Source organism: Camelus ferus, chromosome 20 (assembly GCF_009834535.1).
Source record: "Camelus ferus isolate YT-003-E chromosome 20, BCGSAC_Cfer_1.0, whole genome shotgun sequence".
Lineage (NCBI taxonomy): Eukaryota > Metazoa > Chordata > Mammalia > Artiodactyla > Camelidae > Camelus > Camelus ferus.
In genome coordinates, this window is record NC_045715.1 from 13,450,770 (window position 1) to 13,466,944 (window position 16,175).

General features: G+C 37.6%; 1 long non-coding RNA gene across 13 annotated transcripts in view; it reads right to left on the reverse strand.

Annotated features, from left to right (window-relative positions):
• The window catches only part of LOC116658215, a 309,670-nt gene extending 294,110 nt beyond the window's left edge, over positions 1-15,560 (reverse strand). For 2 of the 13 annotated variants that reach the window (XR_004313455.1, XR_004313446.1), the window contains exons 1-3: positions 15,096-15,493; positions 13,957-14,033; positions 12,740-12,855 (exon numbers count right to left, since the gene is read on the reverse strand). This is a non-coding gene — a long non-coding RNA (uncharacterized LOC116658215). Of the gene's footprint in view, positions 1-12,739; positions 12,856-13,956; positions 14,034-15,095; positions 15,498-15,541 lie in introns of those variants that run through there. The other 11 variants (XR_004313452.1, XR_004313449.1, XR_004313448.1 and 8 more) reach the window with 11 other exon arrangements.
• Between the last annotated feature and the right edge of the window lie 615 nt (positions 15,561-16,175).

Below are 16,175 nucleotides of genomic sequence, written 5' to 3' on the forward strand. Positions count from 1 at the left end.
TTCTTACATCTGTTTGATTTTTGGGTTGGCATAGGAACTTTAACAGTCTCTAAATAACTTTCAAATATTTAAAATAAGTTCAAATCAGCTACAGATGCAAAGGTTGTTTATATGATCAAACATCGCATAAGTGATGGAAAATAAAATTACTGGCATCCTAACCTACATAAAATATAGAGGAACCTCAAAATACAAAGAGCAGTGCAACTGCTTGCCCTTGACTTGGGGGACTATTATCTGCTCTCTCCTCACTCCATCTGGGCCCCAACTTAAAACAGCACTTGAAATAAAGTGAACCACACTGGGAGTACAGCAGAGTATGGAAAGCAGTTTTGGATTTTTATTCAAAGTGTAGGTCACATTGATCTTACGTAATCATTTAAAGAAATTTTAAGAATTTGACCAAAACCTGAATCTATTCTGTTGCATCTGATAGCTCTGACAAGAAAAATCATCTTACTGTGTGAAGGGCACCACACAGGAAACATTTATTTCCAAAAAAAAAAAAAAAAGGAGGGGGAAAGATTTATATTTAGAAAATACATAACTAATAAATTTCAAAACTGAGAAAAATATGGGGTTCCTCCTTCTAGGAATTTGTGAATAACCTCCAAAGTACCCCCAAAAGCTTCCTTTATTTTAAAATGGACATTCTTGGGATTCGAACACCAGTCAATCAATGAAGAAATCCTATGTTGACAGTACGAGAAAGGTAAAGAAATTAACCTTCCCTTGGTAGAAGGTTCCATACCCATGGAAGAAAAGTAAGAGTGCTTGGAGGAGGGGGAAGGGGGAAAAAGAGCCCCGGTGAGTTTAATAAGTACCATTATTGCCGAGAAATCTAAAAGGGCGATAATACAAATCACGAGAGAAGTGCAGTAGGGCAGCTACTCAAAATCTGTTTTTCACGTGTTTAGTGCAGAAACAACAGCTCTTACAAGAAAGGTCAATCCATCCACACATTCATCTCCAATCAAGCAGGGCTTTGAGAATCCAAGTATGATTGCAAATCTCTCGCGTGCCAAGATGAAGGGGTTTTTCATTTCAATCTATCTATTACTACCAGCATTTTACATTCATTACGGTCAGGGGTTGAAGGGCATACTAGGTATTTGGCTGGTGCTGAATTCCAGCACTGCCTTCACGACACCAGAATAGAATTAACATATTAACACACGTTGCATGCGTGCGCGCACACACACACACACACACACACACACACACACACACAACTATATCACAGCAACACGAAGCATCTGACTTACTCTCGCCCAGATAATGAGATTCAGACTCAGGGTTCCCCTCTCCAACCTTACTTCACCCCTCAGACTCTCACAGGGGTCTCTCAGCACGCCAGAGCTTGCTGTGTGCGCCGTAATAACAAGGCACAGCAGGGTGAGTCAAGAGCAAAATGCAATTAGCAGAGGCTGTCCTTGCTTTTGTAAATTTAAGTCAGACCCTGAAACTTTCTTTACAGGAACACCTGTGGTTGGGCCTTAATTTCCTCTTAAAAATAGTTCAAGTACTTTAAGTTATCAAATATAATACACAGAGAAAAATGCATAAAACAAATGTACACCTTAATGAACTCTCGAAATGAATAACAACATAACCCGCACTCTGGGCAAGAAATAACAGTCCCAGACTTACCCCTTCTTGAATTAAAAAAACAAAACAAAACAAAACAAAATACCTCCCTACACCTGTAACCAATATCCCTGAAATGCACTCTAGCTCTTTCCTTAGCTTTAAGGCTTTATCATATAATTATGCATACCTAAAATACAGTTGAGTTATGCCTGTTTTTTAATTGATGAAATTCAATTCACACAGAATATATTTCATCATGTCTGCCTTTTTTCCTCAATATTATATCTTTAAGATGATCCACATTCTTTTGTGCGTGTGTGTAATCTGTTCATTTTGTATCACTGCATACTATTTCAATGCACAAATGTATCACAATGGACTTATTCATTTGAATGTCAATGGGCATTTGGAATATACTTGTCTACCCCTCTACAGTACAGCTTTGAAAAGTCTTAGCCATATTCTGAAAAACATAAGCAGAAGTTTATGGGGGATATACACGTAAGAGTGGAATTACTGGATCATTTGGTATATGTATATTTAGTTTTACTAGACATTGTCAAAATCTTTCCAAAGTTTCCATCCAACAAGCAATGCAGAGTAGTTCTTGTTTTTTCGCATTCCCAACAACACTTAGGTTTGTTTTTTGTTTTTTGCAGTTCTGGGTGTCACCCCTTTCCTTTTTAAGTAGAACAATCTGAGGGAGAAGCCCTCACTGGACTTTTTGAACCTCTTATAATCCATAATCACTGACCCATTCTAAAGGTCATCAAAACTTCCTCTATCTTGTCAGTGTGCACTAGTAGGGAGTGCAATTTATAATTCATGTAAGTAATAACTTATATTAGTTCTAAAGGAGCTATTACACTTTAAAAAAAACCTGGACAAAAGTCCCAAGAGACTAAATTATATCAAAGATCCAGGAGACTTATATCTAAGATGGGGGAAGAACAAAGCAGTCCTGCATTATCTATAAATCAAATAAATAAACACCAGATTCTGTAAAAAAAAAAAAAAATCAGATTTTATTAATGTGGCTGAAAAAGTCAATCACAATGAAAAATAAATCTGAAAAAAAGCAGTGTGGGAATATAGGGCTTAAATAAAGAAAAAGCCTCCTCTTCCTTTCTGTCTCCTCCTGCACACAGACACACACACACACACACACACAATTTCACTCACCACCTCCAGCACTAATTAGTGACCGAGTTCTTTCCCTGGAACTGCTGACAAGTTCCAGCTGAATACATCTTTAAAAATAAAACAAAATTATTTGAATATGAGTTAGTATTTTTTCAAATGACTGAGGTCCATATACACAGAGCTATACCCCAAATGGGCATTTTCTCCACAAGGTTGCTGCTGGACAGAGCCCTGTATGAAGATTCCAAATGTGTTTCCTAAACAACTATTCTGTTTTCTATGTAGAAAACTGACAAAAACAGTACATTTTTATGTAAAGGCATAAACTTGATATCATCAACAGATACCTCTTAATCCTTCATAAAGCATTTGTTCTGCAGGTTTTCAAAATCAAGACTTTGACATTCCTTACCTAGGTCTATTTACACTTTAGAATTAATCAGAAATTCAATTTATTCCTTATTTTGGAGATAACTTACCATTGTGTATTTCATCTCTCTGGCAAGATCCTACAATATGTAGATGAGATCAATAGTTAGCTGGGAGGTGAAATATGAATTGATTGCCTTCTGACATGAATTCATTTGCAAACACAAGTAAGAGGTTTTAGGTGGCATTAATAGAAAATGGGCTGGTGGTTCACACTTATATTTATCTGGGGGAGATTTTTTAAATGCACGTATCCTAAAAATTCTGATTCAGCAGCACTGGAGTATCATTTATTTTTTAAAATTCACCCTGGTGACTCTGAAACCTAGTCAATGTTTAAAATCCAATGAAATGAGATGGAAGAAAAAAGATGGAAAAAATTAAGTGCCAAAGGACCAATCTCTTCCGTTTGAGACTTTCTAGAGGTTATTAACATTGGAGTTAGTATTTCATATTTATGGTATGAAAGACACATAGTACTCCCCCCCACTTTCTCCCTTCCCCTCCCAGCCAATCTAATAAAGAAATACGACCACGAGTTTGTCGGTCTGAACCCTATTTCTGTTTACAAGAGCTATATTTCAGTTGAGCTCACTTTTCCCTTTTCCACAGTATGTCGGACTTTATTTCTGAGGGTTTATTAAATGCGTTCCACTATGTTCTAGTTTATAATAACTTTGTTCTGCATAAACCCACTATATCCAAACATTTGTGTTTTCAAATATGAAAGAACTGAGGAACCAAACTGATCAAATGTTACTTTTTAAAAAGCCACAATAATTTTGATGTACCTCTTTCTTTGAAGAAAAATATTATTGTGTGCTGTTAAAAAATGGGACAGTTCACAACAGAAGCAAACAAAAATTGAGATAAAAGCCTGTGTATTTTATCAGTCTTACAGATTATAGAAATTTTACTGGGATAATATGCACTTTCACCAAGTGAAGTGAGTCCAGAATCCAAGTTATACTTTATTCAGCCATACACTGATGAGGTTCCTTCCAACCCAGACTGAAAGCAACGGGTCTGTTGAATCCTGCCCAAACTGACCCCAGCCTACCCACTCCAAGGGAGACACTGCCAGAGCTAACCATATAATAACGAGGCAAAAAAATAAGCCACTAAATTCAAGCTATAAAATAATTCACTATAACTGCATTTTACCTTTTCAAATAATATAAACATTTTGTCTTCTAGACCAAATGGTATGGTTTCTATTAAACTATCACATGCTAAAAAAAAAAAAAATGGTCATTCTGAAAGACAATAAAGAACAAAGCATCAAATGACTACTATATAGCCAAACTAGAATTTTATGATCAATTCTATAAAAATAATAATTAATCTTTTGAATTCTCAGAGGCAGACACTATGCAGAATAAGAGATGACAAGAAACTCATTGATAGCAGATCATTAGACGGCAATATGCTTTTCTTGAATAATAGCAAAATGTTGTTTCCTTCTCACTAAAAACAACAAAACTATTAGCTAAAGCATTATTTGAATGGCCTATTAAAGCCAAGGAACTAATAAAAAAACATGAGGTTATTATCTTCAATGATTAAAAATCGCCACCCATTATAAATATATCCAGTAATCTGAAATTGCTTGAAAGGAAATCAGATATATACGCCATTTCCCTAGGACGAAAGCTTATTTCTTTTCCTTTACTGCCAAAGTACTTTCTCTTTATAAGTAATCTCCCTGACTTTTTTTTCCGCCAATGGAGAAATAAACACAAACATTTGGAAATATTTACAAACTAGTGCAGTGATATTCAGTCTTCAGAGGAAATAATGTCAATTAAAAAAAAAAAAAAAAGACATTTCACTTTTCCAGGTAAAGTCATTCTTATCCCTTCCCTTTGTTCTACATTAAATATACAAAAGCTAAGCCATTATAAGTGAAATAAGATTTAAAAAAAAGGCACTCAAGATAAAAATTTGATTCTCAAAATGAGAATATGGACTTGTTTTTCCCCTTGCCAGGTAAGAGTGCTATGTGCATTGTTCTCCTTGTGGCCAGCAAACTGAGAAAGGCTTAATATTTTTTCAGCTACATTTGAAGTTTTCAAGGGTCTTCTCTATAATAATTGAAAATAAATTTGTCATAGCTTCTTATACTCCTAAATGCAAACAATGAGTAATAAGTTTAGAAAGCAGAGTCTTCAGCATATTTATAAAATGTATTTACCGTCATAAGCATGATTGTATAAACCAGTAGCTAAGAGCTAGTGAACTTCTCTGAACCATGTAACATAAATTTAAGTCTTAATATTGGCTTTTCACTTTGTGACTATTTCTTTAAGCAAAATCTTTGTGTGAGTGTGGCAGAACTAAATATCATGAAAACTATTTCAGGTGCAAAAGCAAAATGTGCATTTTAAATACTTAAATATATAGCCAAGCTTCCCCCCAAAATTGATGGCCAGCCCCAAAGGCTGAAAACATCTAGAAATCTTGACTCCAGAGTTAACCAAACACTGAAATTAGCTATGGTCTTAGGACAGTCTGCCAAACCATGCTGCCATATAGCTCCATTCTTTCATGGAGGGCAGGAGACCACGCCTACAGTTGGATCCGGAATAGAAGCAAGATTAGAACCTCTGGGAACAGATAGCAAAGGGTAAACTAGGAGGAAAAAAAATTCACAGTGGAAGATGATGCCAAAACTTGCCTATCTGTTTCTTTACTTGAGATAGAGGGGAGAAAGGCCTCATTAAATCTCATAATCACAAACCAGCATTCATGTAGCATTTGGGCTAGAATGCATCCTGTTTATATGATTCTTTAAAAAATCCCAGCGAAGAACTGTTCTCAAATGGTGCTTAGTTCGTAGTGATTTTAGGAACCTGGCATAAACAAAAGTAAATCTCCAATCAGAGGAACCATTTTAAACCCAGGCCTACTAGAACATCCATGATCAAAAGTTAAATTCCCACAATTATAAAGGAAATTAACCTCATATCATATCAGCCATGAACTGGAACCTGGAGAAGCAACAAACAACAAATCAGACCCACAATAACTCCTGGCATCCGAATGATTAGATACAGAATAGAATGTAAATTAACTCTAACGTGTTTAAATAAGAAGATATTGAGATGATTTCAAAAGGAGAGACTATCAAAATGAGGTATATTTGAAAATAACGATATAGATCTTACAGAAATACAATATACAGTAAGTGAAATTAAAATTTTAATCAACCAGCTAAACAGCTGGAAAGATAAAGCTGAAGACAAAACCAATGCCCTGGGAGACAAACCTGGAGGAGCCGCACAGAATGAGGCCCCAAAGGATAGAGAGAGAAAGTACCAATGACAGGATAACAGGAACGGGTGACAGAAAGATAATCCAACATCCGGCAACGGACATACTAGAACGAAAGAAAAGGAAGAATGTACGAGAGGCAACAGTCAAAGAAATACTAAGGTTTGTTTCAGAATTCATAAAAAATGCAAAATCTCAGAATCCCAATATATCTAAAGCAGAGTAAAGCAACAGAAACCAATCCCTAGATAGATTGCAAAAATCTGCAGAGCATCAAAGACAAAAGAAGATCTTAAAAGAAGGCAGAGATTAAAGGCAAATTAACAAAAATAAAAATTAGACAACTGAATTTTCAACAGTAATGACGGAAGTCAGAAAAGAGCAAAATAATACCAACATGTGCTAAGGAAAAATAAGTCAAGCCAGAAGTCTAAACCCAGTATAATTATTTTTTGGAACATAGCCCAAATAAAGGCATCAAACAGAGTCAGAGTTCATACTATTAATAGAAGCTCACTAAAGATGGACCTGCAGGATTTAAGGGAAATTAAAATGGGCAAAAAGGAAGGTCTGAGAGACAAGAAAAAATGGTGAGAAATTTGAGACAAGAAAGTAGTAAACATAGGTTAAACTGGGGAAAAAAAGACATTGAACATATAAAACAGTAGTATCGATTTTGTGGGTTTTTTTTTTTTTAAGCCACAGGAAAATAATAGCAAAGAAGACAGTAGGAAAGTAATGGGATTTCCAATATTCTAAAAATCACTACATTGTTGGGTGAAAGGGAAATTAGGATCACCAAATTAAAATGCAGAATAAACACTAAAATCAAAAGAAATACCAGAGTAAAAACAGAGTAAGTAGTGGATACACAAGAACATGATTGAAATGAATCCAAGTGTATCACTAATCAGAACAAATTCAAATGGACTAAATTCCATGTTAAAAGTCAGTGTTGCAGGCTAGAATTTTTAATATCTAGATAAATGTAGTTTACATCAGACAACATAAAATATCACACTGATTGGACTTTTATTAATGTCAGAAACTGTATACTTTAGGACAAAAAATATTCTAAAGATAATGGGACGATGATAGTATAAAAGGTTCAATTTACCAGAAGATATAGTAATTTAAATGCACCCAAAATATAGTTGCAAAATATATAAAATGAAAATTGAAAGAACTATCATAGTAAATTTATAAATCTGTCATCATAATAAGCAATCTTAAAACATCCTTTTTATTAATAAACAGTGAAAAATGAATAAGAATGTCCAAAATAGTAGCCTCAATATTATGAATTATATAGAATTATTCCTAATTGGAAAATGTACATTTTCTTAAATCACATGTATATTATTTGCAAAAATATAAAATGTTCTTTCATGAAAATACAGTAACTAATCATTACAAAAATCAATACTAACAGAAAACTTGCTAAAAGGTCCATATACTTTGAAGATTAAAATATGCTTCTAAGTAACTCAGAAAATACTAATAAAATAATATTTAGAGGGAAAATTAATGCATCCAATGTCTATATTACAAGCAAGGAAAGCAGATAATTTAAGAAGTTTTAAAACACAGAATTGACTCCAGTAAAGTATATGGAATGAAGTGATAAAAATATAGTAGAAATTAATGAAATAGGAAAAACATACAACAGAAGATCACAGGCAAAAGCTGATCTTTTAGAAAAGACCAATTAAAATGACAAACTTCTGGCATGACTGATGAATAAACAAGAGCATACGAATAAGCAATCTGGAAATGAAAAGGGTGCATATCTACAGGTTCTGCAAATGTTTTTCTAAATAGTAAGACTGTTCTCAACTTTATGCTACCAAAAAGGTTGAAATAGGAGTCAGGAAAAAAAATTATAATATACCTTGCCAAATGAACTCAAGAAAAATAGACCACCTGAATAGTTTTAAAACCATTAAAGAAATTTAATCAGAAATTTAAAATATTCCCACAAATGAAATACCAGGCCCAGGCAAGTTCTATTCACTATTCAGGAACTGATAATTCCAATCTTACATATATAGTATTTCAGAAAATATAAAAAGAAGAAACACTATTCAACTTGTTTTATGAGGCAAGTAAAATTTTGATGCAAAACCAGGAAAGGAAAATATAAGAAAGGAAAATTACAGGCCAGTTTTACTCATGAATACAGGTACACCGTATTCCTTAACAAAATATTAACAAAACGAATCCAGCAATTTAAAAAGATACAAATTTTACACCAAACACAAAAAAAAAGTGAAAACAAATTGGACGACACAATAATTAAAAACTTCTTCATCAAAAAACACTATTAACAGGGTGAAAGGCATCCTATTGAATGAGAGCAAATATCTGCAAATCACATAACTGATAAGAGGTTAATATCCTGAATATATAAAGAACTCTTACAACTCAACAACAACACAACAAATAACCTGATTTTAAAATGGGCAAAGAACTTGAATAGACATTTCTTCAAAGAGGGCATACAAATGGCCAGAGAGCATATGAGATGATGCTCAACAGGAGTAATCACTAGAGAAACGCAAATCAAAACTACAGTAAGATATTACCTCCTCCCCCTTAGTATTGCTACTCTCGGCAACACAGAAAATAACCAACGTTGGCAAGGCTGTGGAGAAATAGGAACCCTCATGCGCCACTGGCAGGAATGTAAAATGGTACAGCTGCTATGGAAAACAGTATGGCAGTTCCTCAAAAAATTAAAAATAGAACTACCATAGGATAGAGCAATTCCACTTCTGGGTATATATCCAAAAGTTTTGGAAGCAGGCTCTCAAGAGATATTTGCACAGCCATGTTCACAGCAGCTCCCTCCACAACAGCCAAGAGACCGCAGCAATCCAAATGTTCACTGACCGATGAATGGATAGGCAAAATGTGGTATATACATTGAATATTTAATACATTTAAAAAGGAAAGAAAATTTGAAACATGCTACAACTTAGATGAAGCTCAGGGATATTATGCTAAGTGAAATAAGCCAGTCACAAAAGGCAAATATTTCATACTTCCACCTATGTGAGGTATCCAGAATAGTCAAATTCATAGGAACAGAAAGCAAGATGATGGTTGCCAGGGGCTTGGAGGATGGGTACCGAGCTTCAGTTTTGCAAGATGAAGACGTCCTAGAGGTCCGTTTCACAACAACATGAATATACTTAACACTGCTGAACTGCATATTTAGTAATGATTAAGACAGTAAACTTTGTGCGTTTTCTTAACACAATAAATTTTTTAGAGATTAATTTTAATTTATCCCAGGAATGTAAAGTTGCTTCAATTTTAGGAAATCTATCAATTTAATTTACCACATTAACAAATAAAAGGAAATAGTGTGATTATCTCAAAAGATGAAAAAATTAATAAAAATCAATATTCATTCTTGACTAAAAAAAAAAAGACCTAACAAATCTTCTCAAATGAAAAGTTTTCTACATACACACACACACACACACACACAGAGAACAATTAACATCATTTTTAATGGTGAAACATTAAAATTTTTTTTTAAATCAAGGATAAGGCATGTTTTCCTGCACTTCCATATAACACCAGCCTGAAGGTCCTAACTAGTACAATAATTATGGTGGAGCGGGGGAAAGGGAGGCCCAGGAAGGGAGGGAGGAGTGGAAAGAAGGCAGGGAGGAATAAAGGGAGAGATGCATGGAGGGATGGAAGGAGAAAAGCAGAAGAGAAAAAAAAGGAAGGAAAAGTTAAAGGCATAAGGAAAGGAAAAAATAAAACTATTGTTTTTCTCATTTGATATGATGGTATATAACACAAGACAAATCTATAAAGTATCAAATTTAGTAAAACAGGTCAGCAAAGTTGCTAGATGTAGTCGTTACATAAAGGTCAATCTCATGTACGTACAATAATGACAAGTAGAAGCTTTAATTAATTTCAAATATATACCATGTCACCCAACATTAACTATCTAGAACAAAAGTCCTGCAAGACCTTTTAGGGAAAATTATCAACTATTGTTTAAAGACATTAAGGAAGATGCAAGCAAATGGAGAGATTTATTATAGTCACAGATTAGAAAATTTGATATTGTGCTATTAAGCAAACTGAGCAAGAATCAGGGCAATTTTCACCCAAATTCAGACAAGACTTAATGTGGAAACTAGCATTAATTCTAAGGTGTATGTGAAAGAGAAAGAGACCAAGAATGGCCAAGACATTCCTGAAGAGTCAAGAATTCATCCTCTGCCAGACATGAAGACTAAAAAGCCATTTTTAATTAAGGTGGTGTAATTCTAAAATGCCCAACCTTAGAGCTTTAATACTCAAATCAGCTAACAGAACACAAATGAGAGCCAACGAAACAGACCCAGGTAAACGTAAACACTGAATGTATGACAGAGGTGATATCACACACCAATAGGAAAACAGAGACTAGTTAGTTAATCATGCTGGGATAACCAGTTGCCCCTGCTAGGGAAAAAAAATGGACTCAGACCTCTTCCTCATACCTTTAAAAAAAAAAAAAAACAATTTCAGACTGATTGAGGGCTTGCTTAGCACTTGTAGCAAAAGAATGTGATGATGTCTTTTTGATAAAAAGAAGCATTCTTAAACAGGACACAAAAAGGGAAAACATAAAGAAAACGACTGATAAGTCATAAGAAAATAATTGACAAGAACTCTGTTTATCAAAAGATACCAAATAGAGGATGAAAATGCCAGCCACAAAGTAAGAATGATTATTTGCAAGGCACATAATCATCATAAGATTAATGTAAGAATATTTCTAATACTTAATTTTTTTTAAAAGGGTGGTAAATTATATGGAAAAGACGACAAAACATGCATGGACAGTATTAATATATGAAAAATGGTCAACCTCATTAAAATACTCAAGGAGAGGGAATTAAAAACAAAAGGAGGTAAAATTCTGACAATGCAATGTATTAGACGGAATACAGAGCAAGAGAGACTCACACACTGTGGTAGGAGTACATAGTATTTGGAAAGCAATGTTGTCATTAGCTTGCAGAGCTGAAGAGCTACAAACCCTTGAATTAACAATTCTACTGTGCAAATACATGAAATCAGTTTAACGGTTACTATTTTGTTAATAAAAATTATAGACAGAATAGAAGTTAATAACGCATCACAAAAGGAATATGCCTTAGAGGGAATCTGGCACCTCTGTACCAGCACACAAGCACAATAATGAACACAGCAGCATTATTTACAAGAGCAAAAATAAATGGAAGCAGCCCCAGTGTCCACCAGCAGGAGAACTGGTAAATAAAATGGACAGGCAATGTGATAAACACATTTGAGCCTTACCGTTCTTACCTAATGGACTCCCCCTGTTCCAGAGGCCTCTGCTCTGGTAAATTCTCCCTTTCCCTCTGGAGAATAAAATCTGTTATTTCTGGATATCTGCCCTCTACACTGTATTTATATATAACTGACCTACTGGATTCAAACCACGGTTTTATTTCAGAACTAGTATAAATACCCGAGGGCCTTATTTATTCTAGCATTTCCACTTCCATTCCCCCACCTCACAATGCAGAGCCACAAACACACACAAACATACACACGTCTCGTCACCCTCCTCACCTGACCTCCAAAATAGTCAGGTTCCTTAAATACCTTGGCAATCTCTGCTGCCTCTCTGTGACAGTAGCTTAATGCCCTTAGAACCCTAACTCCATGTTTAGGATCAAGAAAACGACTTTTCAACACCTGAACAAGAACAGAGGATGATTAAGATACAAATTTTATATGCCAGCTTATTTTATTCCTAATTACATTCTTAGTAAATGATGTTAATATTTAACAGGAATGGCTTTGTCACTCAGTGCTTTCGCCCAGTAAAAACCAGCGCCCCGAGCATTTTATTGGCACTAAAGCAGTCAGCTGTGACATAGGATAACGGCAAGGGTAAAGAAATGCTGCTCCATTTCTAAATTAAATGTCTCCTCAATGCCTTGACTGTTCAGGTAGAAACAGCACTTTGCTATTTCTCAAAGAAATTGACTCCTTTACAATGAAAAACAGTCAACAGTGCATTTTCCACAAACCCAAGGAGACTGTAACATATGTACGGACTGCAGTAATTTTAGAAGGTGTTGACCATATTCTCATAATAGAGTTGCCCGTTTAAACCAACGCTGACCCTCTTGGATGTCTACGTATTATGCGGTTTAAGTAAACCAAAGCAGATGCTATATGTGTAATCCAGAAAGAACCACAATGATCGTCCATACCCCATGCTTGTAGAAGAGAGAAGGGCAAAATGACTTACTCAGCAAAGTGTATTTCAACAGCATTGTCCTCCATCCTCAAAACCCAGCATCACCAAACTAGTTACTTGAAGCTACGGTGTCAGCTTGAACAGTGTTCTCCAGAATGTTATGATGCCTGGTGAACAAAATATCAGATTTAGGAGTTCGTTCATCTTACAAAATGATTCACATATGATTTCTTGAGCTATATTATTTCCTTAGTGCACATAAAAATACGACTTGAGAAAAACTTCTCCTGCAATTTAAATTTACTACTTGTCCCTCATCTAGCATGACATGTGTCCATGGTCAAGTGACCCTATGCAGAAGATACATGTTCATCTATATATTTCAGGAGCATGTAAACAGACCCTAAATTAGTGTCAAGCCACTTAATGAGACATCATCATTGTCACTAAAATCATGTTTTTGTGTCTATTTCTGTGTGGCTCTGTACCAGGCACTATGAAAAGTCAGAATTAAAATGTCTCTCCCTCACAGGATATGCAATTTAAAATAAAACGGGAAATGCAAATCTCAACCTCTCTGTCTTGAAGGCTAATTTCAGGACTTGGGCTTCAAGAGAGGTCTTAATAAAGAGAAGGAGCCTGTATTCAAGGGTTTCAGGGGAAAAAAACACTCCAGAAGAGAACACATCACAAGAGGGGCATGGTTACTAAGGTGACCAAGGGGCAAATTCCCTACAGTGGAGCTCAGCGTACCTGAATATCAGAAAGCAAATATATTTCATTAATATTCCACCATCCCCTGAGAACCCATTCATCTGGCTAGCAGGGCCAAAGAGTGTTCTAACATTCAGCCACTACTTAAGAAGACTTCACTTACTTTGAGATCCTACCTAGACCAAGCCAATAATCTTTAAAAATCTAGATTAGAGAAATACTTACATTTAAGAATAGTTCCTCAATCTTAATTCCCAGTAGCAATCAGTAGCGATTGTTTTTCTCTAAGCTATTCTTGCAAAAAGGAATTTTTTAAAACCCTATTAGGGTCTCTCAAGATAATACAATTCTATGATTCTTCCAGGCTAGTGGTTCTCTGGGTGTGGCCCTAGGAAGAGGGCCTCAGCTTCACCTGGCAGCTTGTACAAAATGGGATTTCCTAGGCTCCACCCCAGACCTGCTCAGATTCTTGGGGATGAGGCCCAGCCATCTAGATTACCAAGAACCTCAGGTGACTCTGCTACACGCCCTAGTTGAAAACCATTGCTCTGTACCTGTCCGATAACAGCACCATCCATGCTTGCCCTGGTCCTACTGTCAAGACAGGTATTTCAGCTCACCTGTGCAAATACTGCAAGAAAAAAAAATGGTTTTGTTGTTTAACCTTAACCCAGAAAACGACATTTACGTTGGTCAGTAAATACTCCCCAAATAGGGTAATTTGTAAGTACTTCTCACTCAAACTTTCAGTGTTATGGGGATTGTAGATGGCAGTGTTTCACAAAGCAGTTGCCAATATACTGCCAATGAAGCCAACACATTTAATAAGCTCCCAAGGCTCTTCGTTCTTTCCTGGGGCTCACGCTGAGGAGAACCCTAACAGGCTGTGTCCTTTGTGTGCCAGAGAGAGAGGGTGGCCCCAAGAGGAAGGTCTGGAAAAAGTCTCCTGGAAGGTCTAAGAGTTTTTAAAAAAAAAAAAAAAAACCTTAAGATTTCTTTCCTGCTCATCGGCCTTGAAGGTGTTACCCGCCCCCGCTGCCCCCTGCCCCCCAGCAGATCTGAGACACTTCCAGTGGGCCAGGCCCAGTTCTGTCAAGGTCTGGAAATTAATGGTTTTATAGTGAGGGAACCTCATTCCCCTGAAATCTTAAGTCTGATAACCATCAGTGATAGTTAAAACCACACAACCCTTTTTGAAATACCAAACAATCTAAGCCGAATGGACAAGAAAATCAACTTCTTTAACGAGCAAACCACAAGAGATTTTTTTATGCACGTGAGGCCAAAACCGCGCCAAGTCTCTGGAAAATTCTCTACCTGCGTGAGCCCCAGGCCCCGTTCCCGTCGTCCCCGGGAATGAAGACCCTCCTGCCTATCACTAACCCCATGACCTCACACCAAACTTCACGAAGAAAAGGGGGAGGGAAAAACACTATTTCAGCAGCGGTCATTAAAAAAAAAAAAAAAAAAAAAAGCACACACGCACATTGATAATAACATCGAACTCCCTCCAAAATTAGCCTCCACCGTCCTATAAATTGGTTTTCTTTGTAATCTAAAATTGACTCGCGGTGCACTCGTTAGAAAAGAGTCGCTGAAAAGCCGGGGCCTCCGAGCTTTCGGATCCCGCCGGCCTTTCATCGTGTAAACAAACGCATCAGATTTAAAGCTTTCCCATAATTGTTATGCTAACCTTGGAGCGAAACCTCTCCATTTGCATTTGAAGGAGCTAAATATTAGGCAGGAAAGAAAGTGCTCTTTTTGAAAGCCTGAGAAAATGTCCCGGCCCGGGGCCGCTCCGCCATCTGGGCCGCGGGCTGGGCGCGCGCGCCCGCCCCCCGCTCCTTGGCAGCGGCGCCGGGAGGGCCGGCCTCGGGCTGCAGAAGAATGCAGAAGGGCCTCCGGGGCCTCGGCGCGCGGCCCTTCCCCGGTCGGGGCCGGGGGCGGCCTGGGGACGGCCCGGGGACGTGGGAGCCGGGCGCGCCGGGAGACCGGCGGCGCGGCCTCCGGCGCTCGCCCTTCTCCCTGCGCGCGCTCCGAGGGCGCCGCTCGGCCCCGGGCGCGCGGGGTTGGGCGCCGGCGTCCACGCGGCGGGGGGAGGGGCCCGCCGGCGCGGCCGTGGGGGCGGGGAAGGCACACCTGCCCTCGGAAGCCCAGGTTCCTCTCCTGTAAGCGCCCTGACGGCCTTTGAACCTGAGCTCGGAGAGCATCCAGATCCAGCCGGTTTAGTCGAGGCTAATACTGTCAGCACCCTTAAGCACATTCATCTGGGAGTAATTAAAAATAAAGACACTGCCCCTTGGGGGCTTTGGAAAGCAGCGAGGGAAGTTTCTAACCTCCCATCAGCCCATTCGGTGGGAGGAATGAAGAAAAGCCATGCAGTCCGCTACCTTTTCATGCAAACTGCACCAAAGCATGCGGAGGGCGAGTCCCAGGGACATCCTTCCTGGGAGAACATCCACGGCATGGGAGACCAGAACAGAGCTGGAGGGGATGAGATGCTGCTGGAGTCGAAGAATCTAATTATTTCCTTTCACCACTTCTCATTGTAATCTCGTTTCTAATATGATTCAAAGGTGCTTTGATTTTAAAATAATTTTGCTGTTGTCAGAATTAGCATTTTTCACTAGTCCTAGGAGATGTTCCAGAGGAGAACGGTATTTTTATTTTCCTTCCCCCACCCCCCACCCCCACAACCACACGGCTTCACAATGGCTTCTCATGCATGGCTGGACTGTGTTAGAAAGTTAAGGGATTTTTCCCTTTCTCAAAG